Source organism: Balaenoptera ricei, chromosome 14 (assembly GCF_028023285.1).
Source record: "Balaenoptera ricei isolate mBalRic1 chromosome 14, mBalRic1.hap2, whole genome shotgun sequence".
Classification (NCBI taxonomy): domain Eukaryota; kingdom Metazoa; phylum Chordata; class Mammalia; order Artiodactyla; family Balaenopteridae; genus Balaenoptera; species Balaenoptera ricei.
The window spans coordinates 5,995,379-6,019,517 of NC_082652.1; the positions used below are offsets into that span (position 1 = coordinate 5,995,379).

The 24,139-nt window shown below is 57.8% G+C and overlaps 1 protein-coding gene across 23 annotated transcripts in view; it reads left to right on the forward strand.

Moving 5' to 3' along the window:
• The window catches only part of NCOR2 (nuclear receptor corepressor 2), a 224,427-nt gene that overhangs the window by 11,866 nt on the left and 188,422 nt on the right, over window positions 1-24,139 (forward strand). For all 23 annotated transcript variants that reach the window (XM_059894628.1, XM_059894633.1, XM_059894632.1 and 20 more), the window contains exon 2: window positions 18,885-18,931. The gene's annotated coding sequence lies outside the window, so the exon portion shown is untranslated. The remainder of the gene's footprint in view (window positions 1-18,884; window positions 18,932-24,139) is intronic.

The window sequence follows — 24,139 nt, forward strand, 5'->3', positions numbered from 1 at the left end:
GGTAAATGTCTTCCCTGCCTCCTAGGGGAGTGGGGTGGATTAGGGCACCTGGGGTGGCCTCTATGATGGTGACCTGCCGTGGACAGGTTGTGTGCATGCCATCTCCCCCCCCACCTTCCTTGTCTGGTCTCTGGGCAGGGCTGGGGGCTGGGCTGACAGAGGTTTTATGGGCGAGCTCACTCCGTGTTGTTGTATGTTAGCTCATTTAAGCCCCACAATAACCAGAGCCCCACAATGACCACAATGACAGTTGTGGCCAGAACTGTTAATTTCCCTGTTTAATGATGGGAGAATCAAGGCACGGAGTGGTGATGTCATTGGTTCAGGGCACATGGCTTGTAACGGCTTTCCTTGGTGGGTGGCTGTCACAGGCAGGACCTGGCCTTTCCTCCTGTCTCCCTTTCCCGTGGACTGTGGATCCCCGGGCAGGGGGCTCGGCCTGGGTCCACCATGTGCCCAGCCCTGGGCACCTCAGCTCACCTCTCTGCCCTGGCCTGGCCTGTTTCCCTCGAGGTCACACTCCCAGGCTCCCCGCAGGCTCCTGGGCTCTGCCTTGCAGGAAGCTGACCCTGCTGTCTAGACTATAAATAGCAGCCGCAGCGGCGGGCAGGAAGCTGCATCTCATGGCACCTGGGCTCTGGCTGCTGCCCCCTTGCTGCAGCGCCTCCTGGAACTGTGCTTCTCCCAGTGGGAATGCCGAGGCGGAAGCGTATGTGCACCCCAGGCGCTGCTCTGCAGGTTTGCTGTGTGACCTTTGGGCCCCCGTTGCCCTCTCTGTGCCCCTGAGCCCCTGGCCATGTGTCCGGCATGCCTCTGAGCTCCCCGTGCTGTAAGGAGCACCTCCACGGTATTTGTGTGGCAGCCAGGGAGGTGTGGAGGGCTTGGTGGGTGGTTTGACACTGGGGGGGACGGGTAGTGTTTTCCTTGGAGGGGAGGTAAGTGGGGAGGGGAGATGGGCCCTTTCCAGATGCAGGGTGGAAGGGGTGTGGGGGAGGATGAGATGGAGCTGCCTGGACGGTCCTGGACTGGGAGGCAGGCCATGGGGTGGGCACTGGGCATTTGAGACCCATCTCGTTTACTGGGTTGCTGTGTAATTTTTGTACAACCTCTCTGGGCCTTGGCATCCTCCTCCCAGATTTCCTGGCAGGAAAGAGACGCACAAGGGTTTTGAAGCAAGGCGAGTATTTCATCGTGCCCTCTATCATCTTTCGCGTTGCGGTGGCTATTATTGTTAATATGATTATGTTGTCACGGGGCAGGTTTCACCTTGTCCCTGTCCGTACTGCCAGGTCCTTGGAGACCCGGCTCTTGGGCAGGGGTCAGTGAGGTGTGGTCATCAGCAGCCATGGGCGGAGGGTGCTGGCTCACACCAGGGGTGCCCCGAGTGGCCGTGCTGCTGGGCACATTGGGTGGCCTCTGCTTCCCCAGGCCCTGCTCACCACCCATCAGCTATGCAGTGAGGGCTTGGTCCTTTGGGTGGTTTTCCAAGCATGAGTGTCGTGCTGCCGGTCAGTTGAACCTTGCGAAGCCTTCCATTTTCCCAGAGGTTGTGTGCTTTGTTGGTGCCAGTGGCATTGTTGACCTAGAATGCAGGGACATGAAGGTTTCAACAGGGCGTCTTCCCTGTTATGGATCTTGCTGGAGTGGGGGATGAACAATAGGGCGATTTGTGACTCGTCCCCAAAACCCACAAAAGTTGCCCAAGAAAATTGATTGATGAGTTATTTGTTGTCATCTTAGGGATGTCTCTAGTGATAAGCCACAGGGCTCTGCCTGATTCACATTTTCATCAAAGGCTAGACTGGGCACCCTTGGGGTATGTATTTACCATACAGATGACAGAACGGGGTATGCCTGTTCTTGCTCTGTAGGAGTGGAGAGACTGAGTCACGTGGACTCAATACTTGCCTGCTGGAGCTCAGGGTTTGTAGGGTGGGCCTTTGGAGCAGTTCCCTCGAGGCCCGGAGATTTTTGGAGCCTGTGGGAAGGAGGATAATGGTCTCCTCCAAAGATGTGCACACCCCTAAACCCCAGAACCTGTGACTGTGCTGTGTTACATGGCAAAGGGGAATTAAGGTTGCAGGTGGAATTAAGGATGCCAATCATTTGACCTTGAGGTGGAGGAAGTTATCCTGGATAATCCTGGTGGGCTCACAAAGGTCCTTATATGGAGGAGGCAGGAGGTTAGTCCAAGAGATTTGAAGATGCTGTGCTACTGGCTTCGAGGATGGAGGAAGGGGCAAGGAGCCAAGGGGTGCGGGCAGCCTCTAGAAGCTGGAAAAAACAAGGAATGCGGGCTCGCCGAGAGCCTGCTGCGGGAACACAGCCCAGCTGACACCCTGATTTTCGCCCTGTTAGATCCGTTTCAGACTTCTGACCTCCAGCACTATGAGATAAGAAATCTGTGCTGTTTCAGGCCACCGCGTTTGTGATCATTTGTTACAGTAGCAAGAGGAAACTCAAACAAGGGCCCTCATCTTCCCTGAGACCCCTAGCAGCCAGGTGCCACCTGGTCATTTAGACCGTGTGTGTCCCTGCAGCCAGTGACCTTGGAATCAGGTGACCGCTCCGTGTCTTGCCCTTGCCCTGGGGCTATGGGTGAGGGACACGGAGTGAAGAGAAGGACCTGCAAACTGTAAAGGGCTGTGCTGGAGAAAAAAAATGAAATGCAAGAAAAAAAAATCTAGAAGCAGAGAGATGACCATTTGGGGGTTTTGGAGCAGGGAGGGAGTGATGTGAAGTAGGGATGTTTGTGTGTGCATTTTTTCTTCATTCCTTCAAATCCGCTGGGGGTACCTGACTCCAGTGAAGGGCCAGAGGAAAAAAAAAAATGTGTCCCCAGCCTGTCCGCCCCAGCCATGACGAGCCACAGCTGATTCTCCTGGGTGGGGTCTCCCAAGGGGCAAGTGCTCCACATTCTCGGAGCTGACGGGCGATGCCACGTGCTGCTTCCTTCCCGGCTTTATTGAAAAGAGGAAGAAAATGGCCCACGCCTTCGGCCCGAAGGCCTCTGGGCCGGCTTCCAGAAACCTGAAGCCTGCAATTAAATGAAACTGGATCCTTAGGTGGGGAGAGCTTCTCTCGCCTGAAGAGGAGGCTCTGGAGACCAGACCCTGGGGAACCACTGCTCGTGGATGGGCTGTATGGGGTCTGGGGGGCAGAAAGGCTGCCACGGGGAGACAGTGGGAATGTTCTAGCCAGCCTGAGTCCAGGAGGCCGGGTTCTGGGCCACCAGCTAAGGTGGCGGCTGCCTTTTATTAAAAAAAAATAATAATAAAAATTACAGGTGACTTTCTGGTCATTTGAGTTTCCTCCCCAGAGACTGCCACTTCTCCACTGGACATGTGCTCGTCTAAAAATGTTGTCACACTTGCACGGGCCTCTGCATGGTTTCCTGCGCGGCCTGGGGCCCCCGTCTCATCTCCAGGCTGGAAAGATGCACGTGGCGTGTCTTTCTGTGTTTGCCGCTCTGCAGTTTGCTATTAGAATGAGCCACAGGACTCTGCCAGTTTTGTAGGTCAAAGGTGGTCGAATATTGACAGCTTTTATATAACTCAGCCTAGTAATTTCCTCTCCACGTTGAGACAGGCAAGCAGACTGGAGTGGTTCCAAGCAGGGATTCTGATGGCGTGGGTCCCCATCCCTCCTGGCCTCTTTCCAGCTGTGAGGTGTCACTCTGTGCCTCAGTTGCCCTATATGTAAAATAGGGACTGAAATAGTACCTCTTTTCTAGGATCGTCTTGAGGATTAGAAGTGTAATACACAAGGCTAATCGCGTAGCTGTTATTGTTATTTTTAAAAATTCCCTGGCGGTCCAGTGGTTAGGACTCCGTGCTCTCACTGCCGAGGGCCTGGGTTCCATCCCTGGTCGGGAACTAAAATCCCTCGAGCTGCGTGGTGTGGCCAAAAAAGAAAAAAAAAAAGAAAATAGGATTTTGCAACGTGTCGGTGCAGTTAGATCTAGTTGATGAATTTTAACTTCTGTAGAGATAGTATCTTGTCATGGGGATACAGGACACGTGATTGGTGCGTTCCCTAGATACCGCTTGGGTTGATTGCCGTGTTTGGAGCGTCTCTGAGTGCCTCCAGGTGCCCACGTGCTCTTCTCCTCCACGTATTCCTGGGAGTGGGACCGCTGGCTTGTGGCTCTTCCAGCCGATGCTGGCAGGTTCTGCAGGGGGCTCCCCCGGCTGGCCCTCTGCAGTGGGGTGTGAGATCTCCCCATGGCCCAGGCCTTGGGTAGGGCGTGTGGCTCGACAGCTGCTTTACAAAAAAGACTTTCTTGATTTACAGAAGCAGAACCAACCTCTTCTCTGTATTTTTATTTTATTTTATTTTATCTTATTTTATTTATTTTTGGCCATACCACGTGGCAGGGGTCTTAACCGCTGGACCGCCAGGGAAGTCCCTGTGTTCTCTATAAATTGGAAAATTAAGACACAAAAAAAGCCTGCACACACACACACACACACACAAAATACAGCCATGTTCTCACCCCCCCGGAGAGAGAGACTGTTGGCGTCTTGGTGTCTGTGGGTTTTGATGGAAAGGACCAGCTCAGACCTTTGCTGTCTGGAAGTGATCGTGGTGCGAGTTCGGGAACAGGAAGCTATCTAGATTCTGCAGCCCGCACTTCTAGACCTGGTGGGTCGGAATCCTCAGGAATGGGGCGGGTAATTGACGGCTCCAGGGTGGGGCTTTGAGTCAGTTGGACCCGGGACCTTCCTCAGCCCTGCAGTTGCTGTGTGACATTGGACACGAAAACCTCACCCCTGTGATCTCATCCCCTTGCAGGGTTTTGTGCAGCTCTGCACACTGTAGGTGCTCAATTAAGCAGGATTTCTCAACCTGGGCATTGCTGACGTTTGGGCTGGGTACTTCTGTTTGGGGGGCTGTCCTGCACACTGTAGAATGTTTAGCGGCATCCCTGGTCTCTACCAGTGGTACCCGCCACCCATTGTGACAACCAGGAATGACTGCAGACATTGCCCAGGGTCCTCTGGGGGGCACAGACACTCCCCAGGACGCCTGTGGTATATGAGGGCTGTTAGGAGGGCAGAGAGGTCCCGTGAGGGAGTCTTCCTTGGAGTCTGTGTCCAGCACGTAGATTTTGTTCATTCACATGTGCTCACTGGGTACCTCCTGTGTGCCAGGAGCTGTCCCAAGTGCCAGGATGTGGCTGGGATCACGCCAGCCATGAGCAACCCCACCCAACCCCCCAACAGGCATAGACGGACACTGCCCACCCGCCCCGGCTTGGCATCGGCATATGGTGGTGACTTAAGGCCCGTTCCTGCCTCAGTCTCCTCATCTGTGAAATGGGGGAGGTATTGCCCTGAGGGTTGCCGGTAATCCTGCGAGGAGCTCTGTCACCTTCGTGGGCTGGCTGTTTCCTTTCCAGGCCTCAGTTTCCCCATCTGGAGAGTGGCATTCACGGTAGCCCTTGCTTTCTGGGAGGCTGTGGGGATTAAGAGTCCCTTTGCCCGGGCATGGGGCGCACAGTAGGTGCTTTGTGACGGTGAGCAGGTGACCTGTGTGCACAGACTCGGAAGGCCAGTGTGCACACACCTGCCCTTGGGGGGGCGCTGCAGCGGGCCGTGCGGGGCTGGGGCTGAGGGTGGGCAGGGTGCCCTCTCCGTGCCTGGCTGTGCAGGTGGGGGTCTTGGCTGGAGGGGCTCAGCTGCCCTCCTCCCCGGGTCCCCGAGGAGCCGGCTCAGTGGAGATCCCTAAGGCGATTAAGTGGGTTCATTTGATCCCGAACGTGAACTTGAGCAGGCGGCTTATCTCCTGGAGATGAAAGCCGGGCTGGCGAGGAGCCACCTGGCCCAGGCAGGGAGTGCGGGATTTTCTCCTCCACCCCCTGCCCAGCCGGGGCCTCTGCTGGGGGCTTTTGCCCCACCCGCCTCCAGCCCCTTCAGCCACATGCGATGATGGACCCGAGGGCCAGGTGCTTTTCCGGGTCTCATAGCGGCAGGCACTTGCCGTGTTAATTCGTTTGATCCTCTCAATCTCGAGAGCTAGCAACGATCGCATCATCACTTTCCCTGTGTTACAGGCAAACAGCTAAGGCTCAGAAAGGTCGGCTAACTTACCCAGAGCCACACAGCACCCCGACAACCCCTGACGATATTTAGAGCATACACTTGGAACATCCCCTTTCCTCCTTGGCACTGAAATTCCTCCTGAATACGGTCTTGACTGTGCACAGAATTAACAACAACAATAACAACAATCAGTGTACACTGTGGTATAAAAGGAAATGGGAGGAACTGCTGCTGGCTTCCACTCAGGATGAGTAAGTGTCGATGCGATGCAAGTGAGATCAGAAGCGTTTCGGTTCTGGAAACACATGAAAGTGATGCTAAAGAAAAAGCTAGTGTCTGGATCGGTTCTGGCAGGTTTTTTTTTTAACAGCCAGGTTATTTGAAGATTGTGTGGAGAGGGTGACTTTTGTGGCGTGGAACTGTCCCACTGGCTGAGTGCCCGTCACAGGGCAGCCAAAAACATCCCTGCCACTTTCTGAGATGTTCCAGGGTGGGGACCCTGCCTTGGAGACCCCCTCGGCCCCAACAACACAGAAACAACAATATGCTGTTAGTGGGGGGCGGGACCCCTGTGGTCGAGACCCTCCCTGCTTTCATAATGGCAGACCAGACACTGTGGTCCCCCTCCCCCCTCCACCGTCTGGCTCGGCACCCACACAGCCTCCTCCTGGCCCCTGAATCCATCCGCTCTTGTCCCTGCTGTGCTCTCCATGCTGCAGGCAAAGGGATCCTGTCCGAAGGAGAATGAGAATCTTCAGCTCCTTGTCTCACACTCTCCCTTCCCTTTTTCCTCCTCCTCTGAGAATAAACCCAGAGGCCCCAAGGGTGCCGGGGAGCTGCTCACCCTCACTGACCCATCTCCTGGCTCTTGCTCCAGCCACATCCCTCCCCATCCCTGGCCTCTGCACTCAGCCGCTGCACTTGCTGTTCCCCCACCAGGGATGCTGTTCCCTGCGATCGGCATGGCGGCTGCCATCAGGTCTCAGCTGAGATGTCACCCTCAGGAGGACCTCCTGGCTGCCCAATCAAGCAGCACCCGCACCCCCTGCAGCCACTGTCCCAGCCCCCCACTTAGGTCTGTAGTTGTTGATCTGTGAAGTTTCTTGGTTGATTCCTTCTCCTGGTGTGTTGTCAGCCTTCCCACATCAGGTCACTTCCGAGGAAGCAGGAGCTGCCTCTGTCTTGTCCACTGCTAGGCCCCCAGTGCCTGGAATGGTGTCAGGACGTAATAGGGCCTTGGTCAGTTAGTGTTGACGGCTGATGGGTCCCTTGGCAGCGAGACCGGGCCTGGCCTGACCTGGAGGAGGGTGAGGACGGGTCCTGGACACAGGTCCCTTGTCCCTCAAGTGGGTTCTACCCTGTCTGGAACTGACCAGACCAAGGGGCCGGCCCAGGGGAGGATGGGTGCCACTGACTGCTATTTCCTGCCCAGGAATAGAGGCCCTTCGGGGTCAGGGTAGGGGTGGGGTCAGTGCGGCGACGTAGCCCCCAGGATTCTTTTGGCAGTGTCTGAAGACATTTCGTTTATCCCGGCCTGGAGGAGGTGTCACAGGCATAGCGGGTTGATGCCAGAGATGCGGTGAACATCCTCCAGTGCACAGAGCAGCCGCACAATGACGAATGGTCAGGCCCAAGTGTCTTTAGCATGAAGACCGGGCATCGGGCCTTAGGATCTCACATCTTGATTGTGCCCTGGGCAGGGGAGGGCAGGAACACCTAGATTCCCTTTTCATGCTGTGTCTGTATTCCTGTGGCCCAGAACATGCTCTCCCCTCCCCTCCCCCCCGGGCACTTCCCTGATGGGGCTGATGGGGTGCTGGGTGGTGGGCGAGGCTGGATGTGATCCAGAGGCCCTGGGGCCAGTTCATGGCTCGCCTAGTGGCTGTTCTGTGCCCCGGGTCCCCCACCTCCACTCCACCACAGAAGCAGGAACTTTCCAACACAGAGCCCGGCTGTGAATCAGCGCGACTCACTCTGGGCAGTACGTGGGGCCTCTGGGGCTGTTTTCAGTTTCTACCAAGTTTCTCACTGTGACTCAGTGTTGCCCCCCGCCGGCCCGGTGACCCGGGCTTCTGAGAACCTGCTGAGGTCCTGTGGGACATCACAAAGAGCTGGCTTTGAGGCTGCCCTTTGCTGGGTGCTTTGGGCCTCAGTTTTCTCATCTGTATAGTGGGAGCAGCGAGGGAGATGTTATGGGTGTTTACTGTCATCAAACAGTGGATCCCAGGGGCCGCATGTGCCCAGGGCGTGCGTGGAGGGAAATGATGCAGACACGAGGGGGTGTAAGCTGGGAGACTCACTGGGGGACTCACACGGGGGAGGCCCATGCCCTGTATCCCCTCCAGCTCTGTCCGTGGAGGATCTGGGTGGACGGCCGTGTGTCCAGGGGATTCTGTTCTCCATGACAGGCAGTCGCCAAGCCCGGTCGGGGATGGTGGTCTACGTCTCCCACTGGGTCGTGCTTCAGAGGCTGGGGCTGGGGTCTGTGCCCCAGGTATTCTCATCTTGACCCGGCTCAGGGCTTGAGGCTGGTGTCCTAGGTGCTGAGGGGCTGGGCTTGCGTCCCTGGGGAGGCGGGCTGGTGAACCCTGATGGCGAGCTTGCACTGAGCACCTGCTGTGTGCCGGACTGTATATTTCCGCACAAAGTAGCCCTTGGCATCACCCCCATTTTACAGATGGGGAAACCAAGGCTCGGAGGAGCAAGGTGATGGCCTCAGGCTTAACAGAATGGTAGAACTGGGATTTGTGCCTGAGCTGTCCTGGTTTTAACTCCCCTGCTTATCATCACCTCCACCTTATAGCAGAGGAAACAGCCTCAGAATTTAGGCACCGGCGTGGGGTCGCCCAGCTAGAACCTGGTGCAGCTTGGATTGGGTCCGGGTCTCAGGCCAGACCCCGGGCTGCTGGGACTCTGTGTATGGACTCCCTCGCTGGGCCTCTCTGTCCCCATCTGTGCAGGATGGGCTGGTCCCCTTGGTGCACGGGTCACAGATGCTGGGGTGGGTCAGGGGTTGGTGTTGGGGAGTGGGAGTGTGCAGAGGGAGGCCTGTCGGGGTGGGGGAGGAGTGCAGTGCTCCAGTAGCGTGCAGAAGTCCTGACCTCCCTTCAGGACCAGGTCAGCGGGAACCACCCCTCCCGCCTGGGTTGCTGGACTCATTGGAATATCCCCTGGGCCCCCGGTGACAAATCTCTTTCACCATCTCTTGACCCAGACAATTAATTGCTTCTGGCGATCAATCGCTGGTTCCATGACACCCCCGCCCTCCCAGGCAGCCCCCGACCCTGCCCGGCAGCCGCTAATGGCCCAGACCCTGCTCTTGGGCAGGGAAGCCTGGGGCGGGGTGGGAGGCTCTGCAGTGGTTTTCCCTTCCGGCTGACCATCAGGCAGCCTCCTCCCGGGGGAACCCAGCAGCTGGCATTGTAGGGCCCTTGGCCTGTGCTCCTACAGGGTGGAAACTGAATTAGCTTTACAGAGAGCCTATGATGGGGCCTCTGAGGGACTTCCAGAGGCTTCTGGAAGTTTCCACCCCATGCAGTCCCCCGTGCCCCATTCCCAGAAAGCCCACTCTCTTATCTCCCACCCCTCAGGGGACTCCCAGGCAGAGGTGGTGTGTGGTTAAAGTGGATGTCTGGATGCAAATCTTAGCTGTGGGAACCCTGGGTACAGTTTCTTGCCTCTCTGCCTCATTGCCCCCATCTGTAAAACGGGGAGAGTCATAGTAACTCGTGTGTACGGTGGTTATAAGAATTAAACCAGTTAGTAATTTACAGGGCTTAGCACGGTGCCCACGCAGTGAAAGCGTCAGGGGAGCTCCAGGTGTCTGCAGCTGGCGATGCCGGTGGTGGACAGACAGGTCGACGGACAAATGGCTTCTCCGCGCTGCCGTGTTGGGCCTCCGCAGGCCGCGGAGCGAAGCCCCTGGCCCTCCCGGCCTGATCTGTGCTGCCTGCCCTGACTTGGCCTGTGCTGGGCCGGGAGCCAGGCTGCCGACACCCGTGTGGCCCGAGCCCCCGTCTGCCCCCCTTCCCTCCAGAAGCGGTCGATATCCTGGCTCCTTCCTGGCGTCTAATTGCTCCTGTCGGCTGCTGTCTCCGCAGATGGCCCCACGCCCCGTAGCGAGGAGGCGGGCGGGAGGTTTCTAAGCAGTGTGTTCCGGGGCCGAATTGAGGGTGGAGGGGGTGGAGGATGGGGCAGCCGAGGGCGGACGCCCGGGTCCCCATCTCCCTGCCCCTCCCTGGCTGTGCCATCTCGGGCAGGTTGCTGAACTTCTTTGGGCCTCAGTTTCCCCATCTGTGAAATGGGGTCAGGATGGACGGCCCAGGACCTGGCGCACAGTGACCGTGCGTGCAGGAGGGGCTATTATTATTGCTGTGGTGACCATCGTGGTTGTTTTGCCTGTGATCAGCACAGGTCTCTTTTGGGAGCCCGGATAGGTGGCCTTGGGGACTGGGGCGCTTGCGGGCGGAGGTCAGTGTTTCTCCTCATTCTCCTCCTGACTGTGTGCCCCCCTTGGATGGACCTGAGCCCCCTGGAGTGGGGCCGTGTCCCCCTCCATTGGGCCACAGCCCCTCCTCCCCTTTTGTCCTCCCCCAGGCCCTGTCCACTCACATGCACACCGGCTGTGGCCTTGGCTTGGCTGTGCCGCTGCCCTGCCCCCATGCCCTGGCCGTCGCTGGCTGCCGCAGTCTGGTGGGGAATCAGAGACCGGGGTGAACTCTCCATGATTGCCTCTCCGCAGCTTCAAGGAGAGCCGGCCTCAGCTGTCACTTGAGAAGGAAAATAAAATATCCCAGTGGCTTCTCAGTGGAAGAGCTGCCTCCCTCCCGCTCTGGCTGTCTGGGCTGCTTGCTACAACAGTGACAGGGAAGGGCGACACCCGGCCCCAGGGGACAGGGGAGACTTCCCTGTTCATCGGGTGTGAAGAGACGTGTCTGGCAGACCCAGGCAGCTCTGGGAGGGGTGTTAGGTCCCCCACACCCTAACGCCTCAGGGCCCTGGCCTGCTCCTGACCTGGGTGCCTGGGTCACACTGCCCCTGAAGTCCCCAAATCCAGCCTGCAGAGATGGCTTCCGGAAGTTATGCCTGCCCACTGGGGGCACTGCCTGGATCTGCGGGATCGCATTTAGGGCGTCTGTAGAACACGTTTCGTGGCTTGCTCGTCTTGGCCTCGTATGGTTCACACTGCCACATGGAGGCTCATGTGGGCACCACTTCCCTTTCCTCAAAGTGGCGGGCATTGCAGCAGCCCCCGGGCCCTGGGTGATTTTGTAGAACTTGACCTGTGCCCACTGAGGGGGTCTGAGATGGGAAGGCAGGGGCTGCAGGTGGAGGAGCACCTTTTCTCCAAGGCTGGCTCGGGGACCTGGTTCCAGCCCTGAGGGTCCTGGGCAGGGACCTTGTCCCAGCCTCCCGGGCTCATTGGCAGATTGGTCGAACTTGACCTTTGCCCACTGAGGGGGTTTGAGATGGGACAGCGGGAGCTGCAGGTGGAGCATCTCCTCTCTGAGGGCCGGCGCCAAGGCTCCTGGGCTGGCACGGCAGAGCCTGGCAGGGGATCCTGCCCTGGGAGGAGGTGATGACTGGGTAGGGATGTTGTGGGTTAGTTGTGGCTCCTGCTCCTTGTCAGGCGCTGGCTTCTGGCCTCTGCACTGACTGGGGAGAGAATCGTGGAGAACCCGCCCCCCGGGGGTGGGGTGGGGAACCACTGAAGTGGGTGGCAGCCTGGCTGTGCAATGCCCCCTTGGAGCCTCAGTCTGTCCACCCGGGAAATGGGTAGCAGCAGCTCAGGAGGCTGCAGGGAGGATTAGGTCGGGTTACTGCTGCCCAGCTCAGGGTCTGAGAACACAAAGCAAGGGTACCACTAACAGTAACAGCGCTCAGCCCTGTGTGCACGGTTAAGGCTGCCTGGGCGCCCGTCCTGACCTCTCCTCTCATCGGCTGTATAACCCCTGGGACAAGTGACTCAACCTCCCCAAGCCTCAGTTTCCTCATCTGTAAAATGGGGATAATAAAATAACCTACCTGGGGACTTCCCTGGCAGTCCAGTGGTTAACACTCCACGCTTCCACAGCAGGGGGCACGGGTTCGATCCCTGGTCAGGGAACTAAGGTCCCGCATGCCATGCGGCGCGGCCAAAAAAAAAAATGCTCTGTAGACTTAAAAAAAAAAAATAATAAAATAAGTAAAATAACCTACCTGAAAGGTTGTCGGGAGTTAAATGAGTATGTAAAGGCTCGGCTTGGTGTCCTCATGGGAGTAACTAAACGCTAGTTATGGCCACTGTTATTATTGCCGTTGTTGTTGGTTTTGTGACTGCAGATTGGATGTAGCTGAGTATGAGGGAGTGAGGGCTGCCTGGAGGAGGAAGCCGTTGGGCTTGTGAGTGTGGGTGGGACTCGGATGGGTATGGGAGGGGCATGGGGGGCTTTCCAGGGGTGGGGAGTGCAGGGATTGGGTGAAAGACGGCAAGCAGGTCCAGGCCTCCCCCAGTGCCTTCTGTGATCCTGGCCCCACTGTGCGCCGGGCACTGTCTTAGGTCTGTTGTGAGTCGGCTGGGCCCACTGTGTGCCAGGCCTTCTCTCAGCCCTGCTGTCAGCTGCACCTCACAGCGTTGGCCCTACTGTGCTGAACCCTCCTCTGTATGCAGTCTCTTTTACTCTGAGCCTCACCCCACTGTTCCCACTGTGCATCTGCCTTTGCATCAGGCCTTGTGGCCTCAGTGAGGGATAAGGCAGGCCCTTTCCTGGAAGGCTCAGGGTCTGCTGGAGGTGGCCAGGCAGAGCTTTTGGGTGAGGAGGCGGTGAGGACCAGGATATGACTGGACTAACTGGAAAGGCTTATTCATCGAGGGGAGGGGAGAGGGCATCATAAGCTGGGCTTTGAGGGGTGTGTAGGAGTTCTTTGGAGAGACAACTTGCTGTCACTTATACCAGGGCAAGTTGTGGGCACAGACCTGTCTGATACGGGTCAGTCTGTTTGGCTGTGAAATGAGTACACTGGGGAGGAATTTGCCAGGGTCCCTGGGAGTGGCGGTGGGTCGGGGGATTCAAGAAAGGGTTCATGTCCCAGCTTTTTTCTTTTGCTTCCAGCTGAGAGACTTGGGACAGGTGACCATTCCATGCCTCAGTTTCTCTGTTTCCCCATTTCTCTTGGAGTGTTGCTGTGAGGGTCCTGAAGCGGGGAGAAGCAGAAAGTGCTTACTGTGATTAATAAGCTTGTTGAGGTCTACGCCGTGCCAGGCACTGCTCTAAGGGGCTCTGCTGTATTAACTCATTTAATGGTCACAGCAGCCCTTCGAGGGGACACTGTAACCACCCCTCAGTTTATAGACAACGAAATAGAGGCACGGGGAGATGAAGTGACTTGGGTGCCCAGTGCAGGAGTGGCCGAGCCGGGACTGGCATCCCGGCTGCCTCCGTCACTGCCTTGCCCATCATCTGCAGGCACTGCGGGGGCTCCATCAACACCCCTCTCCTTCCCACACCTGGAAAGTGGGCCTCCTGGGGCCCTGCCGAGGGTACGGCCCACGTGGCTGGAGGCCCAGAGGAGGCTGGGCTGGGAGGGAGGATTTGTTCTAAGCCCTGGCTTGTGCGATCACTTTTAGCAGCCTGCCCAAGGAGCAGGTGGAGGCAAAGACCTGGTGTTGCTAGGGCCTCAAGTGGCCAGCGGGGTCGGGGCCTTGCCCCTGGGTGGCTACGGCACAGCCTGGTGGGAAAGGTTTGGAGGTACTGAGGTTCAACTACCAAGCACTTGCCTGGCACTGAGACTGCAGCCCTCAGGTTCTGACCTTAGGAGAGACTCCAGTGCAGAGAGAGGCTGAGGCTTGGTCTGGGGAAGAGGACACCACCTCCATGGAGCCGACAGGGATTGACCCGGAAGTGTCCTCCCTGGCCATGCCTCACACTGTTCTACTTGGTTATGTGTTAGATCCGAATGTGCCCCTCCCCTCCCGTGGCCTCAACCTGGAAATAAAACCCAGGCCAGTACCCCCCCCCCCCCACCGCCCGCCCTCGCCCTGTCCACCACTGCTTCCAGTTTAGCTGGGTCCCATCTCCAGGCCTCTACATTTGCTGTGCCTTCCTCCTTATCTCTTCAGCCTTGGTCTCCAGTGTCACCTCCTGGGAGACCCTACCTGTCTTCTAGTCCTCCCCCCACCCCCCATCATGCCTGTCATTCATTGCAGGTTTATGCTGGTTTATGTCTGTTACTTTAGTCACTGCCCTTTGACGTCGTCTTGCTCTTTTCTTTTTTCTTTCTTTTTATTTTATTTTTTTATTTTTGGCCTTGCCACACAGCTGTGGGATCGTAGTTCCCGGACCAGGGATCGAACCCTGTGCCCTCGGCAGTGAAAGCGTGGAGTCCTAACCACTGGACCACCAGGGAATTCCCCGTCTTGCTCTTTGCTCTTTTCTTGATGTATCTGTGTGGTGTTTGAGTGTGGGTAGGTGTGACCGTGTCCCCCGAGGACCCTTGTCTTTCGTATTCATGGCCCCATCCCCGTGCAGGGGTTCTGTCAAGCTTGTCAACTGGCTGAAGGTTGATGCTGGTATCCCAGTCAAAGCTGGACAGCTCTCTCTGGGTTTGAACCCAACTGGCTCTGCCCTCCTGCACCTGTGTGGCCTTGGACTGCTAGCTTCCTGTCTCTGAGCGGGGTGGATGGACACTTTGGGTCAGCCTCTGTGGCTGGGGTAATCTGGGTGGGCTTCCTGGAGGAGGAAAAAGGCAATGTTATGCTGGTGCTGGGAAGGCAGAGGAGGGGGTGGGAGGGCAAATGGCAGAGTTGAGGGCCAAAGCTCGGAGGGGGGCCTGATGGGGCTTGTTTGGGGGCTTGGTGCCATGTGGGGGCAGGTCTCAGCCCATGGGCCCTGGGGAGCTGTTGAAGTGCTTAAGGGAGGGTTACCAAGGGCCTGGGGGAGGGGAACCCTTAGAAACCGTCCTCTTTCGTGTATCTGCTTTGCTGGGAAACCAGTCTGGTCAGCCCCCCTTCCCTTCCCTCCCCCACTCTCTCCCCCAGGGGTGGGGGAAGAGGAGGACGGGGCTGGGATTCAGCAGTTGGGCTGGGCCAAGACAGGACCATGGCTGGAAACACGGTGCCGGGTGGGGGGGGGGGCTCCCCGGGGGGGGGCTCCCCTGCCGAGCCTTCCTGGGCCGAGCGCGCGTGTGTAGGAGTGTGTGGAAGCACAGTGTGCACGAGCATGCATGAGTGTGAACAAGTGAGTGCATGAGGCCGTGAGTATGTGCGTGTGTGACTGAGGACGTGCAGGAGTGTGAGCTCGAGCGTGACTGAGACCTTGAATGAGAGGGTCTGCTCCCTGGCTTGACCCCATTGCACAGGGGTCAGAGCTGCCCCCCTGCTAGGAGGCCCAGGGACCCGGGGACCTTCTGGGCCCACGGAGGTCCCATTGGGTGCAGCTCTGCTCAGGGAGCTGTTGAGCCCCCTCCCTGCGGGGGCCACCTCCCCACTCCCTCTCTCCTTGTTCATGCTCAAGGAGGGTCCCCCCCACCCCCAGGGCCCTGGCTTCCGAGGCTTAAAGAGCTTGGACCTGGGTTCAAATCCTGGCTCTTTTCCCTTCCCTTCCTGACCTTGAGTGAGTTACTGCTCAACATCGGATTCCTGGCCTGGAAACAGAGGCCCCCAATACCTCCCTCCCTCCAGGGATGGTTGTGAGGATTGCATGAGGTACCGGGGAAGCAGCTGGAGCACAGAAAGGCCACAAGAAGTGTATGTGGTTCTCCTTCCCTCCCCCACCCAGAGCCGTCGCTGTCCAAGCGGGAGCCCAGCACAGCCGCCAAGGCTCCTCTTCCATCCCTCGCCCGCGTGAATTTTACTTGCAAAATGCTCTCCATCCCATCCACTTGTCCCGCTTCCACCCGCACCCATCCTCCACTCCACAGCCCGAATGCACTCTCCAAATTCCGGTGGAACTTCTCCCTTCTCTGCATGCGAAACCCTCCTAAGGGTCTCCCTGCCCCTGGGAATAAAATCCCAATCCAAGGGGCCCTGCGGCGATCAGCCCTGCCTACCCCGGCGTTCACACGCACACTCACTCCGCTCCTCTTCCTTCCAGCCTCAACGCTGTGATCAGCTGTTCTCTGCCCGCATCCCCCCATCCTCTCGCCAAGCGCACCTTTCACCTTCCTCCGTGGGGCACAGCGTGGCTGTCGCTTCTTCCGGGAAGTCCCCAAGTTTTCTAGGCTGGGAACTGCTCTCTGGACCCGCGTGTTGTCGGCATTGCTGGGAGATGCTCTGTGTGTCCCCCTGGGGCCGGCCCAGGCCGGTCTTGACCTCACGCCATCAGGTGCTCTGTGTCCATTTGGGGACTGCAGGGGGGACTGGCTGGAGCTGGGAGAAGGTGGGAAGCAGGCGGGGTCTGATCTCCCAACCCTTCCAAAGTGGTGCCTGGGGAGAGCGCCCAGCCACCTGACCCTGCCTGCGCCCTTTGCAGGACCTGCTGGAGGGGGCTGGCCACAGAGGCTTCTGGGAGGCCGGGATGGCTATGGAGACATGCCTGGGCCTCCCTATTTCCAGCCTTCCCCCAGGGCCCTGTCTCTGGAGCTGCCGCAGATGGCAGGACAAGTGTCAAGCCCGGAGGCATTGTAGCGAAGAAAACCTTAAAAGGACAGGAAAGAAGGGGCAAGATCCTTCCCCATGAGCTGCCTGCAGCTGCCCCTTTTAGGGCTCCTTGAGGTCTTGGAGCTTAGCTGCCAGCCCCTGCCTTGGGGTAATATAACCCCCTGCAGGAATTGAGTGCTGCTAGTGAGCCCACGCTGGCTCTGCAAGCACTTTACCTCCACGGCATCCCTGTAAGGTCGGTGTTTTTAATGTATCATCGTTCCCATTTTTAAAAATTAAAAAAAAATTTTTTGGCCACGCCATGTGACTTGCGGGATCTCAGTTCCCCAACCAGGTATCAAACCCAGGTCCTCGGCAGTGAAAGCGCGGAGTCCTAACCACTAGACCACCGGGGCAGTCCCCCTCGTTTCCATTTTAGAGATGAAGAAACTGAGGCTCAGAGAGGTGAAGCTTCTTGTCCCAGGGTGCACAGCTAGGAAGGGCAGAGCCCAGATTTGAACCCAGGGAGCCTGGTCCCAGAGCCTGAGCCCTGCATGCAGCTGCCTCAGCCTTGTGAGAGCTGGAAGCCGCAGCTCCACTCGCCTTTGATCTCTGGGTGGGGGCAAGGGGTGCAGAAGGGGTTCCCTAAATGTCCACTCGAGGCTGAGATGTTTGTGAATGGACGGGTCTTGGAGACAGCCGTGGGGAGTGGGCCCATTTTCTGGATGGGAAAACCAAGGTCAGAGACTCCAAGGTCACAGCCTTCAGTAGAGGAGCTGGGACCACAGCCAGGGTTTTGATCTCTCTCTAGTGATCTGCCCATTACTATTTGTTTACTTGTTCTTTTTCTTGCAGAAGCTAACACAATAAAGAATGCATAGGGACTTGCCTGGCTGTCCAGTGGTTAAGACTCCACACTCCCAATGCAGGGGGCAGGGGTTCAATCCCTGGTTGAGGAACTAAGATCCTGCGTGCCGCACAGCACAGCCAAAAAAAAAAAAAAAAGAATGCATAAACATGTGGCTGCAGATTAATGAATAATTGTTAAGGAGTCATGTGCGGTCTTCTCTCCAGAGGTGATTAACATCCTAACTTTTGTGGGAATCATCTTTTAGTTCTAGTGTGCCTGCCCCTGCAGATCTCTCTACTCGTGAAAGTAGAGTCTTGACATTCCCAGAATCTTATAAATGGAATCCTCGCGTGTGCTTAGCGTCTGAGTCTGACATCCCTCCATGTGGTGTGTGTCTGTAGTTTGTTCCATTTTATTGTGGGGTAGTATTCCGTGGTATGGATGTACCGCTGTTTGTTTATCCTTTCATCTATGGATGGACCGTGTTCAGTTTTTTGTGATTATGACTAAAGCTGTTATGAACGTTCATGTACACATCTTTGTATGAGCATATGTTTTCATTTTTCTTGGATAAATACCCAGCAGTGGAGTTGCTGGGTCATATGGTCACCCAAATGTATGTTTAACTTTGTAAGAAACTGCCAAACTGTTTTCCAAAGTGGTTGCACCATTTTGCATTGAAGTAGTGACGTCTGAGAATTCCAGTTGCTCTTCATTCTCGTCAACACTTGGCATTGTCTGTCTTATTTTAGCCATCCAGGTGGGTGTGTAGTGGTCTCTTAGTTTGCACTTTCCTGATGACTAATGATATTGAGCATCTTTTCATGTGCTTATTGGCCATTTCTATATCCACTTCTGTGAAGTTCTATCAGGTCTTTTTGCCCATTTTTCTATTGGGTTGACTGGCTCTTATTTATTTGTGAGCGTGCTTTTTATATTCTGGACACTAGTTTTTATTGTGCTGGTTTTGACTTTGAATGGTGACTCAGAAATTCTTGAATGAGAGTCGTAGGCCCACCCCTCCATCAGGTGTCACTTACTGACTTTTCATAGGGTCCCCTGGGAAGTTAATGGGGGATTTTCACAGCGACAGTGTGATCTGGGCCCGGGGTCCCTTGGGGGCTTTGCTGGGGTGTGGGCTGCCTTTATAACCACATAGTTCGGATTGGAATCCCAGCTCTGTGACTTCCTAGCTGTGGGACCTGGGGCGTGAGACTTTGATTCTCTGAACCTCAGTTTCCCCCTCTGTCAAATGGGGTAGCAGTACCACCTCATGGGGTTGTCGTGGAGAAACACTTGGCCTGATGTACACAGTACCCCAGGTCCAGACCAGTGGGCCTTGTCGTCTCTACCCGCACATTGATGTGGTCATACCTTAGCCCATTCATGGGGGTGCTGCGATCCTTGCTAACAAGACCTGTGTTTTCCCCTGCAGGTCCCCCAGAGTCTTTGAGGACACAGCGTTGCTGGTGGCTGTTTCTGGTAGGTTCACATCTATCCCTCCTTGCTGTCTCCAGCGGATTCATATTGCTGGGACCTTCTCGTGGGCAGGGGGTCGGCAGTTGCTGGGGTGCCAGGTTCTGCTGGCGGATGTGGTGGTGGGCTCTGTGTGGCCTTGTGGGGTGGGATCTGGGCAGCAGTGTTGCCCAGGGTGGAGGCTGTGGGTTCCGCCGGGATGGGGTATTTTCTGGCTGAGTGCATCGATGTGCAGATGGTGCCTGGGAGAAGGGGTTGTCCCAGCAGTGCAGCTGTGTGACGGTGGGTTTTCTCTGTCTCTGGGGTTCATGGCCACATTGCTTCTGTGCCCTGATGGTGGGCTGCAGGCTCGGAGAGGGTGGAGCCTGTGTGCTGGCCCTCGAGTTGGGACGTTGGACGTTGGAGGAGGCCCTCGGGCCGGACACCTGTGTGCCACCGTGGTCGCCGTGCCCAGCGGGAGAGCCGGGCTTCCAGTCCTGCCACTGCCACTTTCATGCTGGGCGCCCAGGACAAGTCACTCATCTCCTTGTGCCTCCATTTCCCTGTCTGTAAACTGGGGTAGTGAGTGTCCCCTCGTAGGGTTGCCGCGACAATTAAATGAGCTGATATGGAGCAGCGCCTGGCACAGAGGAGCTGCTCAAAAGCCCACCACCACAGTGCTTTTCATGTCACCGCGTTTTGTGACCCTCACAGCGATGCTCCAAAATGGGCTGTTATCCTCATTTTATAAATGGGGAAACCGAAGCACAGACGGGTCACCTGTGCCATGTCTCAGCTGGAAGCAAAGAGCTGGGGGTAATTCTTTGACTCTCCCAGGGAACCTGGCAGATTCCTCCCCAGTGTACCCATTTTACAGCCAAGCAAACCAAGGCCCATGTGGGGCTGGTCTGTGCCCACTGCCCTCCCTGTCCCCCCGCCGACCTGGTACATCTGACAGCAGGGGTCTCCCCAGAAAGCGTCTCCACCAGGGGGAGTGGAGAGCGGTCCTAGGGGCACTGGCAGAGTTTGGGGTGTCAGGGAGAGGGAAGGCAGTCCAGGTGAGGGTCAGTGGGGTGGGCACAGGCTTGTTTGTTTTTTTGTTTGTTTGTTTTTGTTTTGTTTTTTTGGCCACGCGGTGCGGCTTGTGGAATCTTAGTTCCCCCACCGGGGATCAAAGCCGGGCCCCAGCAGTGAAAGTGCCATGGAATTCCCAGCACAGGCTTGGAGGAGGGGATTCAGGTACCGGCCTGGCTGGTGGTAGAGGGAGGCATCTTTTATTTTATATTCTTTTCAACCAGGAGAGGCAAGTGGTCCCAGGCAGGGACCCTGGAGCCTGGCTGCCTGAGTGCATATCTCTGTCTGCCGCTTGTTATCTGCGTGACCTTGGGCAGGGTCCTGAGCCACCCGGTGCCTCAGTTTCCCCATCTGTAAAATGGGGATGGAATCAAATCCCCCCACAGAGCTGGCGATTGTTGCTAAGATTTTTGGTTTCTGTATTTTTGTTGAAGCAGCCGGGAGCCCTGGCAGAGGAGGGAGCTGAATCTGCGGGTCCCCTCCCTGTGTCTTGTCCTTGCCCCCCACCGGGGACAGGGGGACCAGCTGACCCAGGCCTGAGAGAGGCAGTCATGTGGCCAGAGACCCCTGTGGGCGTGGTGAGGAAATGCCCCACCCCCCACCCCCCAGCCTTCTGGAGAGTCAGGCAATTTGGGGAAGCAGTGGAAACACGTCTGGAGGGCATGTGGGGTGCTTAGCCCCTGTCCGTGCCAGTGAGGAAGGGCTGGTCAGTGGGTGCAGCTGCTGGGGCACACGCACTGGCCCCCGGCAAATGACAGTTTGACCCCTTCCTGGCTCTGTGTCACCGAGCACTGTTCAGCTGCTGGGGCTCGGGACGTGGGGCGTGGGTTGCTGCGAGCACCAGTGCTTAGTAGGTAGGAAGCGCTCACTCAGCGCTCCCAGCATCTTTCTTTACCTCTTACCGACTGAGCTGTTCTTCTAGGGCTGGGAAGGGTTGTCAGCCGGGCCTGGCCCCAAGGAGGGCCAGAGGAGGGTCTGAGGAGCCCCCAGCCCAACCCTTGGCGTCCACGATGGGGTCGAGATCTGGCACTTTCTGCTCAGCACTTCTGACTGCTGTTCCCTCATCAGGGCCACACCAGTGCAGTAGGGACTGGGGGGCAGTGTCCTGGGAGGGACAGTGGGGGGAGGTGGTCACCTGTGCAGCCCCATTCTGCAGAGGGGCAAACTGAGGCCGAGAGATAGGAAGGGGCCTCCCTGAGGCTGCAGCGCCGAGAAGCAGGTTGGGGGCGGGTTTCAGTCCTTGTCTGTGACACCCAGCCCTGGACTGGCGTCCTGGGTCTCTGGGGCGGTTCTGCAGTGGGTGGGCCTCCTGCAGACCTGGGTGCAAATCCCAGGGAGCTGAGACACTTCTGTGCCTTGGTTTCCTCATCTGTCAAATGGTTGTCCTCCAAGGATTGCTGAGGGCACTGCTGGGCACGTCCTGGCTCAGGACTGGCTGCTATTGGGAGATTTTATTTTTCTTCATTCATTGAACGATTCTTTCTAAAGCGCCTACTGTGTGCTGGGCCCTTTTCTGGGTGCTGGAGATAGAGCTGGGAATAAGCTGGACAAGAATCCCGTCCTCCCTGGGTCAGGCAGACAGTTCACAAGTCAGATACGTACGTAGTGTGTCCTTCGGTGGGGAGCGCTGGGGTGAAGAACCAGCAGAGAGGGGGTTTGGGGAGTGTGTGGGTGGTCTGGGGGGTTGCAGTTTCAAATGGGGGGGTCAGGGTGGGCCTCCCTGAGAAGGTGGCATTTGAGCAAAGACCTGCAGGAGGAGGCAAGGGAGCCTGCAGGTCTCTGGAGGAAGGGTTTCCCAGGCAGAGGGAACAGCCCGTGCAAAGGCCCTGAGGCTTTGTGGAATGGGCCTCCTGGTTTGCAGGAGTCTGCACGAGTCAGGCCTTGCTCCTTTGTTCCTGAGCCTTTGGGGGCCCCCAGTAGGCAGGAGGGAGGGACAGCCTTGGAGGTTGCCTGCTTCCTGAGCCAGGCCCTGGGCCCCACAGAGATGGGTTTTATCTTGGAACATGGGGGACACCAGTGGTGGTCCCCCCAAAGGGATCAGCCCAGCCGGGTTTTCTACCCGGCGTTCTCGGTGCCTTGGAAGTTGGAAGGAAGGCGGCCTTGCCTGGGGTGATCTTCCCTCCTTCTCCTCCTCTGCCTCTCGGTCCTCTATCCATCTGTACCACAGACCTGATGGAGAGCCTTCCTCCTGCGGCTGAGTTATCTGCTTGTCACTCCGGCGGCCCCGCCCGAGGACGATAAAAGGGCTTTTTGTCTGCAAGCGCTTAGCTTCCTCCTCTGGGGCGATCCATCACGTCTGAGGGAGGCCGAGGCAGACAGACGGGGGAGGGGGCGGAGGGGGTCCCTCCCCCTGCCGAGGAAGCCAGTGCTCCTAGGAGAGCCCCCTGGCAGGACCCAAGGGGCTCCTCAGCCCAGAGACAAGGCCCGTCTGGGGACGGGCAGGGGCGTGTGGCAGGGAGGCCACCCGGGGGCATGGAGGCCGGGCAGATGCTTTGGGTTCCCCTCCTGAAGACAGAGGCACAATATGGACCCCACACCCAGATGCTCCAGCTTGGGAGGCCTTTTGAGACCCTCCTCATCTTGCGGGGCGGGGAGTGGCCTGGGTCTGGTGGGCCCGGAGTCAGGGGCAGGGGAGCAGGCATTTCTGAGAAAGAACCACAGTAAGAGGCAGAAGGGGAGACGTGTGCGGGTCGAGGAGGACAGAAGTCCTGGATGATCATGTAACAGCAGCAAACACTTCATCACCGCACTGTCCTTATCCCCATTCTACAGATGAGGAAACGGAGGCACAGGGAGGTGATGTGACGTCCCCTGTGTGCAAGTGCAGAGGGAGCCCAGCTCCAGAATCTTTTGTGAGGGTGGCGGTCCTTGGAGGAGGTGGCGTGTAGGCTTTGACCCTGCGGTGGTTGGTGGTTGGGGGGGAACGATGGGCATCCTGGGCGGGGGAGCTGCGTGAGTGCGGGGCACCGGTGGGAAAGCGGGGTTTGCCCCAGCCTTGAACCTCTCCCTGCGTGGTGCCTGGTATCGAAGAGAGGAGTGGGGAGGGGTTGGGGGTGGGTGGAGGCTGAAGGTGGATGGGAGGGGGGCGGCCAGGCTCTCTGGATCCCCTGGGGAGGAAGCTCAGGACCAACCAACCCGCAGGCAGACAAGTGGCCAGGTGTGCGTGGGGCGGCGGGGGGAGGTTCACAGGGCTGGGATGGGCAGAATCACACCTCTCTGGACTCGATTTGCCCCACCTGGGCAGTGGGTCGACGAGCTCTGCCCCTAGTTGGGGGGACGCTGGTCCCTTCACTGGGTGGAGGAGGAGAACGCATGGGTGGTTCTCTCTCCTTCCAGCTCAGGATGCTCGGCCCTGGGCAAGCTGTCCTTCCCCCTCCTTCCCTCCCCTTCCCCTCCTCCTGCATCCCCCACCTCTCCCTCCTCCTTCTTCTTCCTTCCCCTCCCCTTCCCGCAGCCCCCCTCCTTCTCCCCACAGGCCACCCTCACATGACGGCACTTACTGGTGCCTCTGACGGCGGGCTGGGAGGACGAGGCTGACAGTTGAGCGTGCCCGTCTGCGGCCGGCCCTCTACTCGGGCCCGGGGGACGCCCTCCTGCCATGGCTGCCAGCTGCTGCCTGCCTGCTCCGTCACTCCCAGGGCAGCGCGAGCCGCCTTCAGACGGGCACCTGGGAGCTGGCACGGAACCCCTCAGTCCCCGAAGCCCCCTCCCTGCCGTCCTTTTCCTATTGCCTTTCTTCTTACGTAAATGGGTGGGCTCTGGGGTGACCCTGTCCTGCCCCAGTTGGTGTATCTGTGACGGCCTGACAGCCAGGACGCCCCTTCTTCTCCGTCAGGATGTCCTCTCTGCCGGCCAGCTCCTGTCCCCAGGTGACCTCTAGGGCATACTGCCCCGCCCTCAGGGCCAGCTCCTCCTCCCCACAGGGCCCTCATCCTTTTGTGTCCGCTCTCCTGGGAGGAGTGAGTTGGGTGGAGTCAAGGAGACTTGTCCTGTCCTGGACAGCAGGCATCAGTTAAATGCTGGAATCCTGGCAGCCTGGACCCTTCAGTGGTGGAGGCAGCTACCCAGGCTGGGAGTCTTGTGGCCGGGGGCTTATGTAGGGCGGGGGGACAAGAATCCTGGCCAGCCCTGTCCACACTGGGCCTGGAGCTTGCCCGTTCA